We start from the raw sequence: 18559 nt of genomic DNA, 5'->3' as shown, positions 1-18559 counted from the left end.
CTGTTGGAAGTGTCTTGTGAGGTACATCCCAAATGGGGCATTGTACTCTATGATGGGTCTGATGAGTGATGAGTAGAGGGGCACTATAACCTATTTATTTCTAGATGCGAACCCCTTAGTAATTAGATGGGCCACATAGAAGGATTACCTAACTACTTTGGCAATATGATTGCCAAAGGAGAGATTACTATCTACCTGGGTCCCCAGATCTCTTATTACCTCTTCTGTATTAAGGGGGCTGCCGCCTATGTGGTAATTCGTGGGTGTTTTGTTTTTCCCAAATGGGATGACTATGCATTTTTTGGCATTTAGCTTGAGGCCATGACTTTGACACCAGGTGTCTGTCTCAGTAAGGCCTTTTTGGAGGATGTCCGTGTCAACTGGAGAGTCAATTATGGCTCCCAGTTTGCAGTCATCAGCAAACTTGGTTAGCCATAGTCCTCCTGTGTTTGCCTGTACTTCTGAGAAATATATGCCGAACAATAGGGGTCCCAGAACTGAGCCTTGCGGGACACCACTTGTGACTAGTTTAGAGTCAGACCTGGAGCCCACTATTCTTACTGTGTGAGTTCTGTCTGTAAGCCAATTGGCAACCCATCTTGTGACGTAGGGGTTTATGCTCAGGCTGGTGGGTTTTTCTATAATACCCAAGTGGGGAATGGTGTTGAACGCCTTGGCGAGATCAAGGTAGGCTGTGTGAACCACCTTTCCCTCTTCTATGGCCTTGGTAACTGTCTCGAAGAAGTTAACCAGGTTTAGTAGGCATGATCTGACCTTAACAAAGCCAAACTGGGTCGGGTCAAGTGTTTGGAGGTTACCAATGTCTTTGTCAATGAGTTCCATGATGATGCGCTCCATAGCCTTGTAGACCAGGCTAGTCAGGCTTATGGGGCAATAGTTACTAGGGTCAGTTGTGGCTCCTCCTTTGTGGAGCGGAATAACCATTGTTGTGCGCCATTCTATGGGCACATAAATTATACTTTTTATGACTTACTTATGTCTAGCATGACTACTAAAGAATTATATGTTTACCCATTATAAAAGGCCTACCCAAAGTACATAAAACCTTGCAAGATCCACCATTAAGACCAATTGTAGCTGGTGATGGTTGGCTAACAGAAGTGGCATCTTTATATGTGGAACAACAGTTAAAAGTAGTGTTAAAAACAACTACAGCTGTGTTGAAAGATACACACATTTTCTAGTGACTTTATTTACTTATACTGCTTCTAATGTAAACAGTATTTATATTTACTTTGCACCTTAGATGTTAAAAACCTATTTACAATTATACCTAATAAATATGGCTTAGAGAATGTTAGAGCATATTTAAGGGAGAAAACAGACCTTACAGCAGATAATATATTAGTTATATGTTACTTGTTAGAAATTATTTTGGAGAACAACATTTTTACATATAAAGAGAAGGTATATTGGCAAATATGGGGGGGGGTAGCGATAGGCCCCTGTGTGAACAGTTATGCCAACCTGGTGTTGGCATACTGTGAAGAACATTAAATTTTATCTCAGGCCTATCAATACTATCAATATATTGTACATTATAAACAATTTGTTGATGATATATTTATGTTGTGGAGTGGTACAAAGGATCAATTAATGATTTTTCTTGTGTAGTAAGAAGAAACCACCACTTTTCTTAAATTTACCTTGGAAGCATCATATGAACAAATTCATTTTTAGACGTACTTTTATAGTATGACAAAAATATTAAATTAGCAACTAAATTATATAAGAAGTCATTTTGAAAGAATAAACTGCATAGAACTAGTATGCACCCAAAGCACATTTATCAGAATATTTTGAAGGGGCAGCTAATAAGAACATCTAGGTTATGTATGTCTGATGATGAGTTTTTCTAGGTCTCAGATTTACTAATACAGCAATTTTTAGATAGAGGATATATAGATATGGATGTTAGCAGACTGAAGGAAATTAAAAGTGAAGTAAGAAATGTGAAAGGTATTACATATTTTTCTAACCATTATAGGCATGGAAAAAAGGACTTCGGTTAGAAATAAAAATAAAAATATGAATGAACTCTCTGAGGTAGTACTGACATATACTAGTGATGTAGATAAAATATGTAAAGTTATTAAGAAAAAATGTAAGTTGTTGACAATATATGGGCAAATTAAGGAAATAGGTGGGGAACAACCCTGTTTTTTATTTAGAAATAGTAGGAATTTGAAACAAAGGTTTTGTAATAATAATATGCGCTTGATATCATATGAAGGACAATGAACTGGTACATTCCCATGTGGACATTGTAAAGCCTGTGGCTTGATTGTAGGCTGGGATTCAATAAAAACAATTCTCCATGTCAGAATAGTGTAGCAGCTATTGCACAGAATATGGCTGCTGAGCGATCCAGTAAACAAGGCTAGGGCCACAAGCCTCCCAGCACTATTCTGACATGGACACCACTGAATAAAGCTAATTACCCCATTTGCTGGTGAAAACCATGCAAATGAGATGAATTGTGATTCAGTAAGCAGGTAGGCATCCATTCAGAGCAGTGTCTGCTGCAGAAATGTATTTGGTTAGTAACTGTGTACATTTCTGCAAAAATCAAAACGGGGGCATGACAACACAAATTAAAACATGTATTATGACTATTAGGCATGCCAATGGCCAAAAATATGGTCATTGGCATACAAAACCATTTCATAATTATAAAAATCAAACTTTATTTTTTTGGCTGATTTCAGCTGTTTAATCAGAGTGCAGTGGTACGCAAACAAGAGTGTGCAGAAAATAAAAAAAACAAATGTAAAAAGACAATTTTATGTGAAATATGAATTTTATCATTATAGTGGGTAGCATGCAGAACAAAACAATAACAGGGAACACTAGTAGCTAAGGAGATAGGCTCTGGCGTAGTGGTGTAACAAGGGACTAAGGCAGTGGGGTATGCAAATGAGCTAAATTTATTGAATAGCAACATAGGATACTATGTCCACCTGCACCTAACTGTGTACTGCAAGCAGGAGAAGCAGCTGACATTAAAAGGAGGTGTGGCATGCTTGGTTTAAGCACATTGGAGCTCCATGGCCTCTATTTGCACAGAGCTAAGCACAGCTAAGCAAGGGGGTTTGTCTTAGCTAGTTCAAGAAATGCTGAGTGTGTTTGTGTCCCTGGGAAAGCTCTTTCTGCTCAATACTGTTAACTATAGCTACACAGGTTTGTGCGGCATGCCTCAAGGCTTAATCACAGTGGAAGTAATTAGAAAAAAAAAACAACAGGAACTATCAGAAGTGTTTACATTTGAGTATCAGGATTGTGTGGTGTGCCACTGGGCTTAGAAGGTGTGGAAATTAGAAGAAAAAAAAGGGAAATAGCAGAATAAAGGCACTCAAATACAAATAATATAATTGAGAGGTGGAATGTATCATAGTCAGCCAATCACACAGGCAGCATCTGCAGCACACCAGTATAAACTATGCAAACACCTTTCAGTCTCATTTTTCCCACAAACTCTGCACCATTGATGTACACACTTGGGGGAATTTTAACAGAAAAAATAATGTTAGGGGCTGCTGTCGCTTTGATACATCAATATGTGCTAGAGACTGAGGGAGGTGAGGAGGATAATGCTGACAACCATCCCAGACTGAGGAGGAGGAGAAGAGTGTTCAGTCCCTGGGTAATCTACCAGGGGCTACATGATCTGGAGATACTGGAGTACTACAGGATGGACATAGACTTACTTCAGCAACTATGCGAGGTGTGCCGGCCTCATCTCAGACCCAGAGCCAACAGAGGGGAACCGTTCCCAGTTGAAACCAAGGTATATGTAGCCTTGAGAATACTAGCTACAAGTAACTTCCAAAGACCTACTGGGGACATCATGGGGGTCTCACAGGCATCTGCATTCAGGATACTCCACCAGTTCCTGGATGTCATGTAAACACATGCTGGTGAGCACATATATTTCTCCAGCACCTGTGAGGAGAGGATCAGCAATATGGTAGCAGACTATTCAGAGGTACTGGGTGCCATAGACTGCATGCACATCCACATCAAGGTACCACCTGGTGAAGAGAGTAGCGTCTATGTCAACCACAAGAGCTATCATTCCATCAACTGCCAGGTCATGTGCAATGATCAGGGCATTATCATGAATGTATGTGCTGGCAGCCCTGGTAGTTGTCATGACTTCTACACCTGGCATGCCTCACAGCTGTACCAAGCATTTGCCAGGGGGGACATCCCATATGGCCAACTGGTGGGGGATGTTGACTATGCACTGGAGCCAAGGATGATGACACCTATCAGAAATGCACACGCACACACACACACACACACACACACACACACACACACACACACACACACACACACACACACTGAAGAACACCATAATGAGGCACATGCACAAACCACAAACATTATAGAGTGTGTGTTTGGGATGCTCAAGTCACCTACAGTTCTCTACAGCCACATGTGCACACATGCCCATTCTATGTGCCATGCTACACAATATGATCCTGCAGAAACAGCTGCAGCAGGAACATCACAGGGAAGGCCCACACAGCCTCCCACCATTACCAAGGCTCCCACAGGCACAGGGAGAATTGGAGGAGGATCCCCCTGAGCTTGCTCCTGTAGGCAGATGGAGACATGCCCAGTATGCCCAGGGCTTGCTAAAGAGGAAACAAATAGCACACATACTGACAGTGTAGGGACTCAGGGACTGACACCTCTCTCTGACTCACACACACAGTAAAATGGATGCCACACATATCACACTACCTGTATATTACCATGCATGGGCTGTGTACTGCAGGCATTTGACAGAGCCAACCCTCAAGCACCATCCTCACTACTGCTGCAGGCACAAAGTCAGTCTTCTTAACAATAAATGAATGAAGTAATACATTGTGGTAGCATAGCTATGGTATCACTACATGCATGCAAGTGAATGGGGTGGCCTACCAGGATAGCAGCAGACAACTGACAGCTATGTAGGACAACAGGAAATGTCCACCCAATACTGACTTCCTCAGAATATGCAGTAGTATTCTAGGTGCCGTGGTGGTACAGTGGTAGCATTGTTGCCTCACAGCAAGAGGTTCTCCTGTTCGATTCATGGCTGGAGTGCCTTCTGTGTGGAGTCTGCATGTCCTCCCCACGGTTGAGTGGCCTCCAAAAGACAAGCGTGAATAGGTGTGCCTTCGCTGAAGGTTGGGCGTCGGGCTGGCAACTCAGCACCATAAAAAAATCTACTGCCAATCATTAGTGGACCGGAGTTCCGCTGTGGCGACCCCTAACTGGGAAAAGACGAAAAGACAAACAAGACAAACAATCTCTACGTGACAAATCTCACCACAGTATATGTGGGGGGGTGTAACTAACTGGGGGGTCATAATTCAGGTGCATGGATGTAAAATTGGGGGTCCCATAGTCACCCCTCAGCCTCACCCAGCAAATCAGTCATAGAAAAACATAAAGAAATGTGTGACAAAGGCCCACAAATGGGGGCAATGATGAAATACCCCCCTACAGACTTACATTGTGATATCACAGCAGGTCTTGCAGTTGCAGTAAGGCTCTGAAGGGTAAGAAGTATGAAACCCAAATGTCTGCCATTGCAATCTAACCTGTGGTCTTTAGTGATATGCCTGTAGTCTCCAAGACAGTCACAATATGATGCTAAATTAAACCAAAATGTAAAGGAAACATCAGCAGTCTGTGCAAATTTGGACAGTTGACAGATGTGCTCCCCCACACACCCATGTTCCTATAGAAATGCAGCAACAGTAATGTTTGTAGGGTATTAGCAGCAGAGCAAACATTCCCAGGGCTATCCCAATCAACTTGATTACTTGTTGCATGCCCACAATTTGCAGGGATCAATAAGCTATGTATATATGTGGTCAATACTGTCAGTATGTGGCCTGGATTTATTCCTGGCTGTCGTGTCTTAGTAGCCTAGGTACAGCACTGTGGTTGACAGGGTCCACATTCCAAGAACTGCAGTGCCAACTATTCTGCATGTCAAATACAGCTATGGTATGAGTTGTACACACTGTCCAGATGTCAATATCTGTTACTGCAGGAAATCTTGAAAGGTCAGAGATAGGGACCAAAGATATGGACAGTACACATATCAGAGTAACCTACACAGTGCCTAGCATACCCTCAACAGTACAGACTTTTTGCAGAATGTCCAGAGGTTTCCATCATATTTATGGTGTTGTTATCAAGAAACTGTGGTTTTCTGGCAAATCATTGGCAAATCATAAAGTCAGAAAATAATGACAGATTGTAGTTTAAGACTTCATACCCGTTAGGAAAATGCATGCTAATGCAAAACCTGTTATTGTATCACTTTTCTAGGTTTGTAAGGCAAATAGTAAACAATGGTCCCTATATGTAGGCCTTTGTCCCCAAATTACTTATGGCCTTGTCAAGAAGTCTGGCTCAGGAGGTATGGTACCTAGTAGGACTGCAGGTACCTGAAAGTCAGTGTACTGCCAGGTTATAAAAGGCTGCCAACTTACTGTGTCAGCACTTGCAACATGTCACTGGCCAACATCCATACCCCTGGAATGACAGGTTTTTACAGAAGGAGCACAAGTATGCTTTGTATATCTGTTCTGCTTGTGCTAGCATTGCATTTGCCTGCCAACTATTTGCAAAACAAGAAAGGGTCATGTGAAAACATCAGTGGCAGACAGTGGGGAAGCAGATGTCATACCCATAAGAGAAAGCAAGCAAATACCAAACTGCTCTCCCGACTGTCTGTGTTTGGCAGAACAGTATTAACACCCTGTCACCATGTGTGGGCCTTTGTCTGTTTGTCATATATTGACCTGCCCAGATGTCAGTTTGTGATGGTTTGACAGCAAGGCCAATGTGTACCCTCATAATAACATATAGCAACACAAATTGCCTGAGGATCACACCAAATGTAGTGGTACATTGATGGACAACCTGCAAATAGGTACACTCAGAGGTGTGAAGTCCATAACCTTGTGTGTGATGTTATGGCATTTACCCTGCTCACATCAGAATTACAAATATACAACAGCAGCCACTGTGGAAAACCCTGTACCTAGACTACAGAAGGACAAAGAGACATACATAAGGGGAAGGGGAAGCACTGGCCAGACAAATGGAGAATGTGCACACCAAAACAAATTGTGCATTAACATATGTCCCCTGCAGTATATGGAGTCAGTAAACATCACCTGCAAATACACAGCACACACCCTTGTAATTGGCGGTGTGCAACAAAACAAAAATCCAAACAAAGGACACCTCAGAGGCAAAAACACATGAGAACTCCACAAACCTACACACCACAGACCATGCAGACTCCACACACCAGGGTCTTGCAAACTGTAAGGCCTTACCCCAAACCACAAACACCTATTCTACACAGATAGGCTAACAGCACTGTCCCTCTATGCCATTCCATACAGAGTCTGCTGAGGTGACCCCTGTCTGGCATACAAAGCAATCAAGACCCTGCCTTGATGGGACTGTTGCACATCTGGAAGTCAAGGCCCACTCGATCAACCTGTAGGCGCAACATAAACCTGGTCTGTGATATCAGTATGGCTTGTTGGTGTGACAGATACATGTCCCATACACTCCCCCATCTATGGAATACACTCCCTGTCCACATCAAGCCAAGTGCCTCAATACCACTAGTGATGTGCTCCTTGTATAAGTGCATGGGAAACACGAAATACCATCCTGTGATTCCACCTGTGTCCCTGCTGGACAAGCTCTGTGTGCTGACATGTCTTAACATGGGGTACACTCTCATCTGCATGGGTTATAAGGACTTCAGGGCCAATGCCCTACTAACATCATAACCTATCAACCTATATGCAACTGTCTGTCAGTGGTTCATCACATTAGTCTGCACTGCTCTGCCACTGACATACCTGGAAGTCACAGTGCTATGTGGAATATACTACATATATAATGGACATTTCTGCACAGTTGAATGGACTCTGTACCCACACCCATACCTCTCAACCTCTGACAGCAAGACATCTGGACAAGGTCATAAATAAAAGTGGGACAAAGGTCCAATGATAGGCACGTGTTGTAAATATTGCTCTTACAAAATGAGAAAGTTGGTAGAATAACAGGCTTTGCATTAACAGGAATCATCTGAAGGTTATGAAGTCTGAAACACTAATGTCTGTCATTATTTTGTAATGCCAGTCTTTAATTATTTGCAACTAACTTGCCGTAAAAACACAAGTTTATGTAGACTGGACAAAACTTCTAGACAAATATCTGTACAATCTGCCAAAAACTGTACAGTTGAGAGGTATGCCCACACTAGGATATGACATTTCAGGTAAGAAGAATACCACAGAAGCAGGAGATCCCCAGCCAGTATCAACAAGTTGTTGTACTATTTACACAGCTTCATCAGTCAACCGGCTGTAGCCACACCTCTCAACTGGCCTTTTTGAGCAAGAATGTCTATAGTTGGGCTTATAATATTGATCTGTGCATCATAATCTTGTATTTCTCTGGTAAAGCACTGTGATGATCTGATGATGTCTGTCACTAGGTAATGACACAATACATTCCAGTGTCAGATATCAGATATGTCAGAAAATGTCTGTCAAAACAAACCCTGTACCTCTAGCAACTTCCTGTCTACTTTTGAGAGATATGGCTGTAGCACACAAAACCACGGACTGGAGTACAACTATCTCTGGAATGGAGTCCCACTCTTACTATAGAAGGTCATACTAGGCATGGTCTTACACTTAGAGAATCAAAGCCCATGTTGGAACCCACAACGGACTATATAACTGTATTGTGAACATATGTCTTTGCATACTGATAGCTATGTACACCTTAACTGTCTCTACACTCACCCATCAGACAGGATTACCCTCAGGTAGCTGTAGGTGGCCCATATGTGATAAAGGTGGCCCATATGTGATATATCTGTATCTGTTGTATGTTGTACACAGACATATATTTGGGCAACTTATAATAATATGTCAAGCATACACACACATAGATGTGGGGAAGAGAGAGACAGACAGTGATAGAGAGAGAGACACAGGAATACACACAGAGAGTGAGTCATGCACAGGGATACCCTGAATAGCAAAGAGTCATGCCCTGCTACGGACAGTGGCATACCGATTGTAACCAGTCGCACATGCCAGCATGAAGGTGAGCTCCATTGTGTAATGGTACTGAGGTGGGGGTTGTAATATCACATCAACTGCCTTTGTGTGTGTGTGTGTGTGTGTGTGTGTGTGTGTGTGTGTGTGTGTGTGTGTGTGTGTGCGTGTCTGTAGGTTTAAGTATTAATAGGCCGTTCCTACTCAGTACACTTCCCATTGCTCTACTTCACAAGATCTGCTAATGCAATTCACCTTAGAAGTACCATTGGGCACTTGTCAGCCCTATAAGCTCTGTAGCATATGTGTTAACTGCGTAACTCTATAGTACAAATACCTAGAAAGGTAGGGGTTCTAATCTCAGGCCTGGTAAATGTAAGTGTGTGTGTGTGTGTGTGTGTGTTTGTTTGTATGTGAAACAGATTTAGGCCATTCCCACCCAGTACACATCCCAGTGGCCTACTTTAGCAGTCCTGCTGATGTCATTCCTCATAGAAGTATTGTTGGACAGCCCCAGCCATATAAGCTCCATGGCACATGCAATAACTACATAACAGTATATGATAAATAACAAGATAGGCAGGCATTCTATTCTCAGTTCAGTAAAGTGTGTGTGTGTGTGTGTGTGTGTGTGTGTGTGTGTGTGTGTGTGTGTGTGTGTGTGTGTGTGTGTGTGTATCTATATATATATATATATATATATATATATATATATATATACACACACAAGTGTTTGTAAGTGTGTATGTTTGTAGGATGAAGTATTTTAAGGACTTTTCCACCCATAACACTTCCCATTGCCCTACTTTAGCAGTCCTACTGATGTCATTCACCTTAGAAGTACCTTTGGACAATTGTCAGCCCTATAAGCTCTGTAGCACATGTGATAACTGTGTAATACTATAGTACAAATAACTAGCTAGGTAGGGGTTCTAATCTCAGTCCTAGCAAGTGTGCGTACCATCCAGTACACTTCCCATTGCCCTACTTTACAAGGCTTTCTGATGTCATTCACCTTAGAAGTACCTGTATACACTTATAATAACTGTGTAATACTATAGTACAAATAATTACATAAGTGAGGATTCTAATCTTAACACTGACATCTATAGTAGTGTGGGTGAAGCATATCCTCTGTGCCTGTTTGTGTAGGTTATACCATTTTAAAGCCTGTTGATCCCCTACCCACCCATGACATTACTGTAAGGAGCCTGCTAATAGCATCTGCCTCACATGCACCATGTAACACTATACAGCCCATACCAGTCATCTGTACAAACATCCACATGTTTGCAACCTATACATCATCTGTGTCCCCTAACAATGAGCATTCCTGTGATAGTATTGCCAAATATGTCACAGTTACCATAGTGACATACATGCTAGCATTAAACGTTGTACCTGACTGACACATCATGCTGATACAAAGTCTGTCACTTTATCACTTGTCCAAGTTTGTAGGAGCAGTAGATGAGACCAGTCACTTATTCTGGTGGGTTATCCCACCATCCATGAAGGCATTTACTTGTTGTAAGAGGTTGTGTGTTATGCCCCAGGCATATAATCTATGTGGAGCATGTCATGTGTACGTAGCACTATAGTACATACAAGTGGATACATAGGGTTGCTAACATGTCTATTGGCAACTGTGTATCTTTTTTTCTTTATGCACATCCCCTGTGGCTGTTTTTACTGTCTGCATATGATGGCTATACCATTTTGTGTGCCTCTTCCACCCTGTGAACTCCCCCATTGCCAAACTAGTTTCAGCCCATAGAGATGTCATCCACCTTACAAGCACAGTTACACAGTTTCTAACACAAAGCCACTGTGGTGCATACAATGGTCGTATCACTGTGTATTGTACATAAGTAGATGGGTAGAGACTGAAAAAAGTCCTGAAAATGACACCACTGCAACATGAAAAACTATTAATACAATAAAGTAAAACTTTAATTGGTACACTTAAAAACAATGATATCAAAAATGTTGAATAAGCCTCTAAATGATAAGCACTTTCGGTAAAATCCTCCTTCTTTAGATATGTACCAAGCAAAGTAAGGGCAGAAACCTAAAATAGGTGTAACCAATAAAGATATACATCATGTTCATAGCCAATAACAAGGCTAGTTACACCAGTCCTCGGATTACTAACCAATAGGAGAACTAGTGTCCTGCGGAGTCCATACCTGCTCACTTAATACGAGGTCAATCACCAGAATGATGATAGATTGATGTATTAATACAATAAATTACATTAGTTACTTTTGATTAATAGTAAGACGTCTATTTTTAAGAACTGGTTTTAAGGGGATCATGCTGTTCAATCTGGGAGAACGAGTTCTTCTCAAATTCGTAATCCATTTCACCTCAAGTAATTCTGTATGGTTTGAACAATCACCTCCTCTGAATGAAGAAGGGGCTACTTCCATGACTTTGAAAAGAAGATGTGCATGTAGGATAGGATGAAATATGACATGCAAGGCTATTATTGGGATCACGTTTTGAAATATCCCATATATGTTGCAAAACTCTACTCCTAAACTGCTGGTCAGTCTTTCCTATGTAAAAGGCTGAACAGCCACAACAGCTTGCAAGATATATTAATTGCTGGGTCATGCATGTGGCTGATACCTTAAAATGGTAGTATTTGTTTCTTTGGATGTATAAAAACATTGCCTTGGTCTATAAACTGACAAGCTTTGCACTTTCCACATTGGTGTGTACCTTGGCCGATGATAGATTGATTTCTCTGAAAATCATCTTTATTGCATAGCAACTGCTTTAAATTATTCTTGTTTTTAAAAACAAACCTCGGTGTGTCACCCACTATTTCTTTAATCTTTTCATTTTTAATTAGGGCTGGCCAGTACTTTCTAATGATTTGGCAAACTTGTTTTTTGTCCGAGCTGTAGATAAGGGTACAATTGACCTTCTGTCTGTTTCCTTGAGGCATTTTCTTGTGTACATATACATTAGACAGATTCACTATCGTGTTGGCTTCTGAGAAATAAGGGTGCACTTTACTACATACATCAGTTTGCAGATTTGATTTAATTATTAATTCCTTATCTCTGTACCCTCTTTCTTTGAGGTTCCTTTGCAGGGAAATACACTCATGTTTAAAGATATTTTCCTCTCTACAGAGCCTGGATGCTTGCATCATGTGGTTTTCCATTATGTTTTTAAAAATATGACCGGGCTGCATGCTGTTTCTATGTAAATAATGATTATGCCAGGTATTCTTGCAATGTATCTTAGTATGCAGACCAGTACTTCTATCTAAGATTAGAGTAATATCAAGAAAATTGATCTCTGTTCTAGAATAATCAAGAGTGAATCTCAGAGATGTAGAATAGTTCAGGTAGTTAGTAAAATCCTTTAGGCTTTGCTCATTACCACTCCACAGAAAGAAGACATCATCAATAAAATGTCCGTAGTACAGAATATTCTGTACCCAGGGGTTAACATCATTGAGAACATATGCTGATTCCCAGTGTGCTAAGACTAGATTCAAATAACTATTGGCACATTGGGTGCCCATTGCTACACCCCATGTTTGCCAATAGTATGTATTCCCATACACAAAGATATTATTTTCTAAGATCAATTCAAGAAGGCAACAAACAATGTCCATGTTTTGGCCTTTAGCCAGAGCTAGATTCCTAATAGCCTCTACTCCATAATCTTGGGGAATAACTGCAAAAAGATTGATGACTTCCATCGTCACCAGCATCAAGTTTGACAAACTTGGAGTATCACATAATTTATCATAAAGGGAAGTTAAAAAAACTCCCTGAGTCTTTCAAGACTGTGTTGGTCAAAGCTACTAGACTTTTTAATTTATTCTCAGCATATATAGATAGCGGTTCAGTTATACATCCTCTACCCACTACTGTTGGTTTCAATGGTGGGTTGGTCATATCTTTGTGGATTTGTGGTAAGCCACTTATGATAGGACTGATCGGGTTGGGCACTTTAAAGAATCTAAAATGGTCTTCATCGATATGTCTTTCCATTAGTAAATCATAAAGGGTGTCACATACATGCTTAACCCTCTTTTCCAAGATAGTTTTACTAATAATCTTATAAGTCCATTGCTCCTGCAACATATCTTCCATATGATTTCTGTACCACATAGCATCCATAACCATGATGGCTCCACCTTTGTCAGCCAGTTTTATAACAATGTCTTCCCTTCTTTTCAGATCTAGTAGGGCAAGGTGATGTTCTTCATGTTTCACTGTTGCAGTCATCACACTTGGGTTATCTGCCTGCAGGTAGCCCTGAGTCTGCCGGAATACCAGAGTCTTGGGATTTCTTTGTTGGATACTGTCACCTCTTCCATGAAGTCAGGTCATCAGAGGTATAAAACCTGTAGCTGATGCCATTACATCAGTCTTTGTTGCCAAGAATGATCCTGAAGCAGAAGCAGTTCGCAAGTGCCGGTCGGCTGCTACCTGAAATTTTTGTTTTTCGAGTTTCAGCCTGAAGTCTTCTAAAGCTAAGTACCCCATTGGGGATCCTTTTTTCTTGCTCTAACTGATGTCAGAAAAGGTTAACAATTGTCTTGCTTGTGGAAAGCAAATACCTCACAGAGATTTTCATTCTTAGTGCATCACCTGTTTAGGCCCAGACCACGATGTCCCTCTCTGTCGGTTTTGTGCCTTGTTTAACACCCGAACCATTCATCATCGGGCTATCTTTGTCATTAAATTCTTTCACTCTCATTCTCTGTATTCCAAAATGGCTTCGATAAGCCATCCGACTATCGATCTTCCAAAAAAAGTAAAGATAAAGACAGAGACAGACCGCATAGGTCCAAAACTGTCGATGATGTTTCCGTTAAGCTAGTCACCAGTCAGCCAGTACTCAGTGAGGCACCTTTGCAGCCCCTGATGCCCAGTTCTACAGATTCACAGGCCTCTGCTGAGACCCATTCAGAGTCCGGTATGCCACGAGATACTTCTTCGACTATGGAACCTGCGGATGTCTCTAACTTGGATAGGTCCGGAGCTGTTGTGCAGGCACCAGCTTCTGAGGGTGTATTCTGACCTACTGATGTTTGCATTAAACTGACAACTTCATTTTTAGCTAAACTACTGAGTTTCTCAGGCCCAGAGTATGCACTATGCCTGGAAAACTGATGACCAAAGTGCATGCCCAAGCTCCCATGCCACAAAAACTAATGCTTAGAATGTCTCAAGACTGTATTACCCTAATTAGGGGAAGCCAGCCTTCCTCTGCTAAAACACAAATAATTGAGTTTCATTCTGATTCTACAGACCAGGAGTCCGAAGACTCTGATGCTTCTGATTACCAGGACATACCCTTATCAACCTATAAGGATTCAGATGCAGAGGAATCCATTCCCTCTGCCTCCTCTCCAGAGGATTTTTCTTTGGTGAAACCTTGCATACTTTAAGAGAGCATTTCTGCTGGGAATGCCAGGACTACCTTCAGTCCAAAAAGAGACTCAGAGAATTTTTAGAGTTGCCTCAGCACAGGCCTCTAGCTATACCCCCTTTCCTGGATATTGTAGATGATGTCTTTATGGAATCCAGTCTTACTCCAGACACTTTACCACTGGCTCCTACAAAAACCTGACAGGTACTACAGAGTACCTGATTCTCATAAATTTCTCTTTAAGAATCCTACTGCGGATCCAGGGGCCATTTCCTAGGGACCTAAAGGCATTAAGGTTACTACAGTCAAAAACCCTACCCCTTCAGACAGGGATTCCAGAGTTTTAGACAGATGGGGCAAGAAGTTTTATACCTCTGCAACTCTTGCCATCAAGGCATTGAATTGCCAGTTTCACATGTTGAAGTACCAGCAACATATTATGGAACTAATTAAACACAAAATGGTATTACTTCCAGATTGTGCAGAAAATAAAGATTTTCAAGAGTTAATGCATTCTGCAAACCAAGTTAGTAAGCATACTTTGCAGTGTGGCTTTGATGCCCTAGAAGCATCTTGCAGGGCTGAAGTCACTGGGTCTGTAATAAGAAGGCATGCTTGGTTGAAGGAGCAAATCTTGCCAGATCATGTCAAATCAAAATTACTAGACGCTCCTTTAAATCTGGACCATTTGTTTGGCACCAAAGCAGAAGACGTTCTTAGAAATATGGAAGAAAAAGCTAAATCTATGCAAACTGTCAAAGAATTCTTACAGGTGCAGCCACCTAGATTCAGTAGGCATTGGCCTTCTAAAAACTAGTCCTTTCCAGCCCCTTCCAGGCCTTCTCAGTCCAAATCCAGTGGAAACAGACCCCCAAGACTACAGTCTCAGGGTATGCAGAGATCTAAATAATGGAGTGCTCCCACCTCAAAAACAGGGAGTGGTAAGCCACTCCCTTATGGAAAAAGTTCACAATAATTTTTCAATTATCCTTCCCAGCCATGCCCAATTGCTTGCACCCCTAGGAGTAATACTTGCCCTTCATGGAAAAAAACTGGATGTCCATTACTCAGGACCAATGGGTTCTAAACATTGTATCCCACGGATACAGTTTCTGCTTCCATTCACTTCCAACCCCAAGTGGGTTTCCAGACCTTCCTCCAAACCAGTGGGCAGAGGCCCAAAAGCAAGTACTTTCCCTGCTCAGTATCAGGGTTATTCAACCTGTTCCAGTAGAACAAAGGGGACAGGGTTTCTACTCCAGACTGTTCCTGGTGCCCAGAAAAGAGGGCTCTTGGCATCCAATCCTGGATCTATTGATTCTCAACACCTTTCTGGTGGTCCCAAAATTCCAAATGCTTACCCTGCAACAGCTTCTCCCTATGCTAGCCAAGGATGCCTGGTTAGTTACTCTAGACTTAAAAGAAGCTTATCCCATAAGGGAGTCTTGCAGGAAATATCTACATTTCAGGGCAGGCTCAATGTACTATCAGTTCTCTGCACTTCACTTTGGATTATCTACTGCGCCCAGAGAATTCACAAAGTGCCTGGCTCCAGCCATTGCATACTGCAGGCATAGAAATATCCAAACTTTCCCATACTTGGATGTTTGCCTGATTCAGGCGGACAGTCAGAAATTGCTACTTCAGCACCTGGCATTTGTAAAAGACTCCTAACTTCATTTGGGTACACCATCAACGAAAAGAAATCACAACTGGTGCAGAGTCAAAAAATTGTATTCCTGGGAGCAAGTTTGAACACAACTTCCCAGATGACATTTCTCACTCCAGAAAAATAAGTCTATTTGACCAACTACTTCAAACAAATGGCCATCAAAACCCAGCTATCTGCAAGGAAAACACTGCAAGCCCTACGGTTCATGGCCTCATGTATTCTGCTAATTCCATATGCAAGACTGCATATGAGGAAACTTCAATGGTACTTAAAAAGTCTATGGTGTCAACATTCTCAGGACCTGGAAACAGTCATTCCTGTCATACCTTGTCTAAGGGCAGAATTACTTTGGTGGGCAAAAGCATGCAACCACAACAAGTGACTGCCTTTCACTCAACCCCTCACTGCCCAAACCCTGACTCCAGATGCATCAGACTATGCATGGGGGGCTCACATGGCAGGCAAATGCATTCAGGGCAAGTGGATCCCAGGACAAATTCTCCTGCATATCAATCAAAAAGATTTGCTAGCTGTACAGAATGCTCTGACAGCCTTCAAATACCTAATCTTTCCAGGACAGCTGCTGATAAAAACAGACAACACCACAGTTATGTGGTACATAAAAAAGCAGGAGGGAACCCATTCTTACCCACTCTGCAGTTTAGCCATGGCCCTGTGGAACACAGCCTTGAGCAACCAAGTGCATCTTCAAGCTCAATTCCTGCCAGGCAAACAAAATTCACTGGCAGACGACTTAAGCAGAAATATCCTGGATCCACACGAGTGGAAATTAGAGCCCAACACCTTCAACCTTCTAATCCAGAGGTGTGAGACACCAGAGGTGGACCTATTTGCCTCCCCCGAGAACCACCAGTTGAGCAAATGCTGCACCAGGAACCCTCACAGCAGGGCCTGGAAGGTGGATTCCCTATCCTTCAAATGGTAAAACCTCTCAATTTATGCCTTTCCCCCTCTACCCCTCCTCTCAAAAGTGCTACTCAAGATCAAACAGGACAGGCCAAGGTCAATTCTTATTGCCCCAGACTGGCCACACCAGCACTGGTACCCACTTCTATGCAGTCTGACAAAAGTAACACCCTGGCACCTTCATCAGACACCTTCCCTGCTGTCTCAGCAGGAGGGACAGATTTTGCATCCACAGTTGCAAATCCTAAACCTTGCAGCCTGCCTTATCCCCTGAATACACCACCAGCAACCCTCAGCAAACAGGTGCTGGGCGTCATTCTTGAGCCCAGAAGGCCTAGTACTAGAGAATCCTATGTTGAAAAGCTGAAAAGATTTTGTTCTTGGAATCAGTCTCAAGGAATGGACACAGCAGTGCCCTCCTTACCTCAAATCAGAGGCCTATCCTTCTCCTCCATTAAGATCCATGCCTCTGTCATCTCAGCTCAGTATAATACTGAGCCACCTCTATTTCCTCACCCTCTCATCAAACAGGTCCTGAGAGGGGCTAACAACGTAAGGCCCCTGAGGAGAGCTCCCACTCCTGCCTGGGACCTTAACTTTGTACTGGAAAAACTCATGCTTCCCCCTTTTGAACCTGCTGCTTCAGCAGAGTTAAAATTCCTCTCATGGAAAACTGCCTTGCTTCTAGCCATAACTTCAGCAAGAAGAGTGTCTGAGTTACAAGGACTAATGGCTATGGAACCCTTCATTATTTTCTATGCTGACAGGGTTTCCCTCAGGACTAACCCATCCTTTATGCCTAAGGTGGTGTCCAGTGTGGCTCTAAACCAATCCATCCATTTGCCAACCTTCTTCCCTAATCCTCAGAATAAAGGGGAAATTATCCTGCTCTCCTTGGATGTGCACAGAGAGCTCAGGTTCTACCATGACAGGACTAAACCTTTCAGAAAATCTGACCAGCTGCTAGTCAGCTTTGCTACAGGGGCAGAGGGCAAGGCCATTTCAAAGCAAACCATCTCCAAATGAATAGCACACTGCATCCATGTCTGCTTCAAGCACCATGGAAAACCTACCACACAGGGGATCAGAGCACATACATTCCACTAGGGCTACTTTCACCTTTACAGCATTTCTCAGTGGAGTCCCTACCAGGGACATTTTGGAAGCTGCAACCTGGAGTTCTATACACACCTTCACCAAGCATTACCACTTACCTATTTTTTTCTAAATCTAGAGCCGGGTTTACTACAGCAGTCTTACAAGGCCTGCTAGCCAGCCCTAACACTTATTTATTTATTTATTTATTGCATTTGTTTACCGGGAAAGTCCACTAGGCCTAGGTGAGCCCATTTTCAGTGGAGGCCCGGGGAGAAAAGCTCCACATAAAAGTCAACATTACAGAAATATAAATATCAAAAAT

The sequence above is a fragment of the Protopterus annectens genome, chromosome 10.part0 (assembly GCF_019279795.1).
Source record: "Protopterus annectens isolate FY-2018-M chromosome 10.part0, PAN1.0, whole genome shotgun sequence".
NCBI lineage: Eukaryota > Metazoa > Chordata > Ceratodontiformes > Protopteridae > Protopterus > Protopterus annectens.
The sequence above is the reverse complement of the archived record's forward strand: the minus strand, read 5'-3'. Positions refer to the sequence as shown.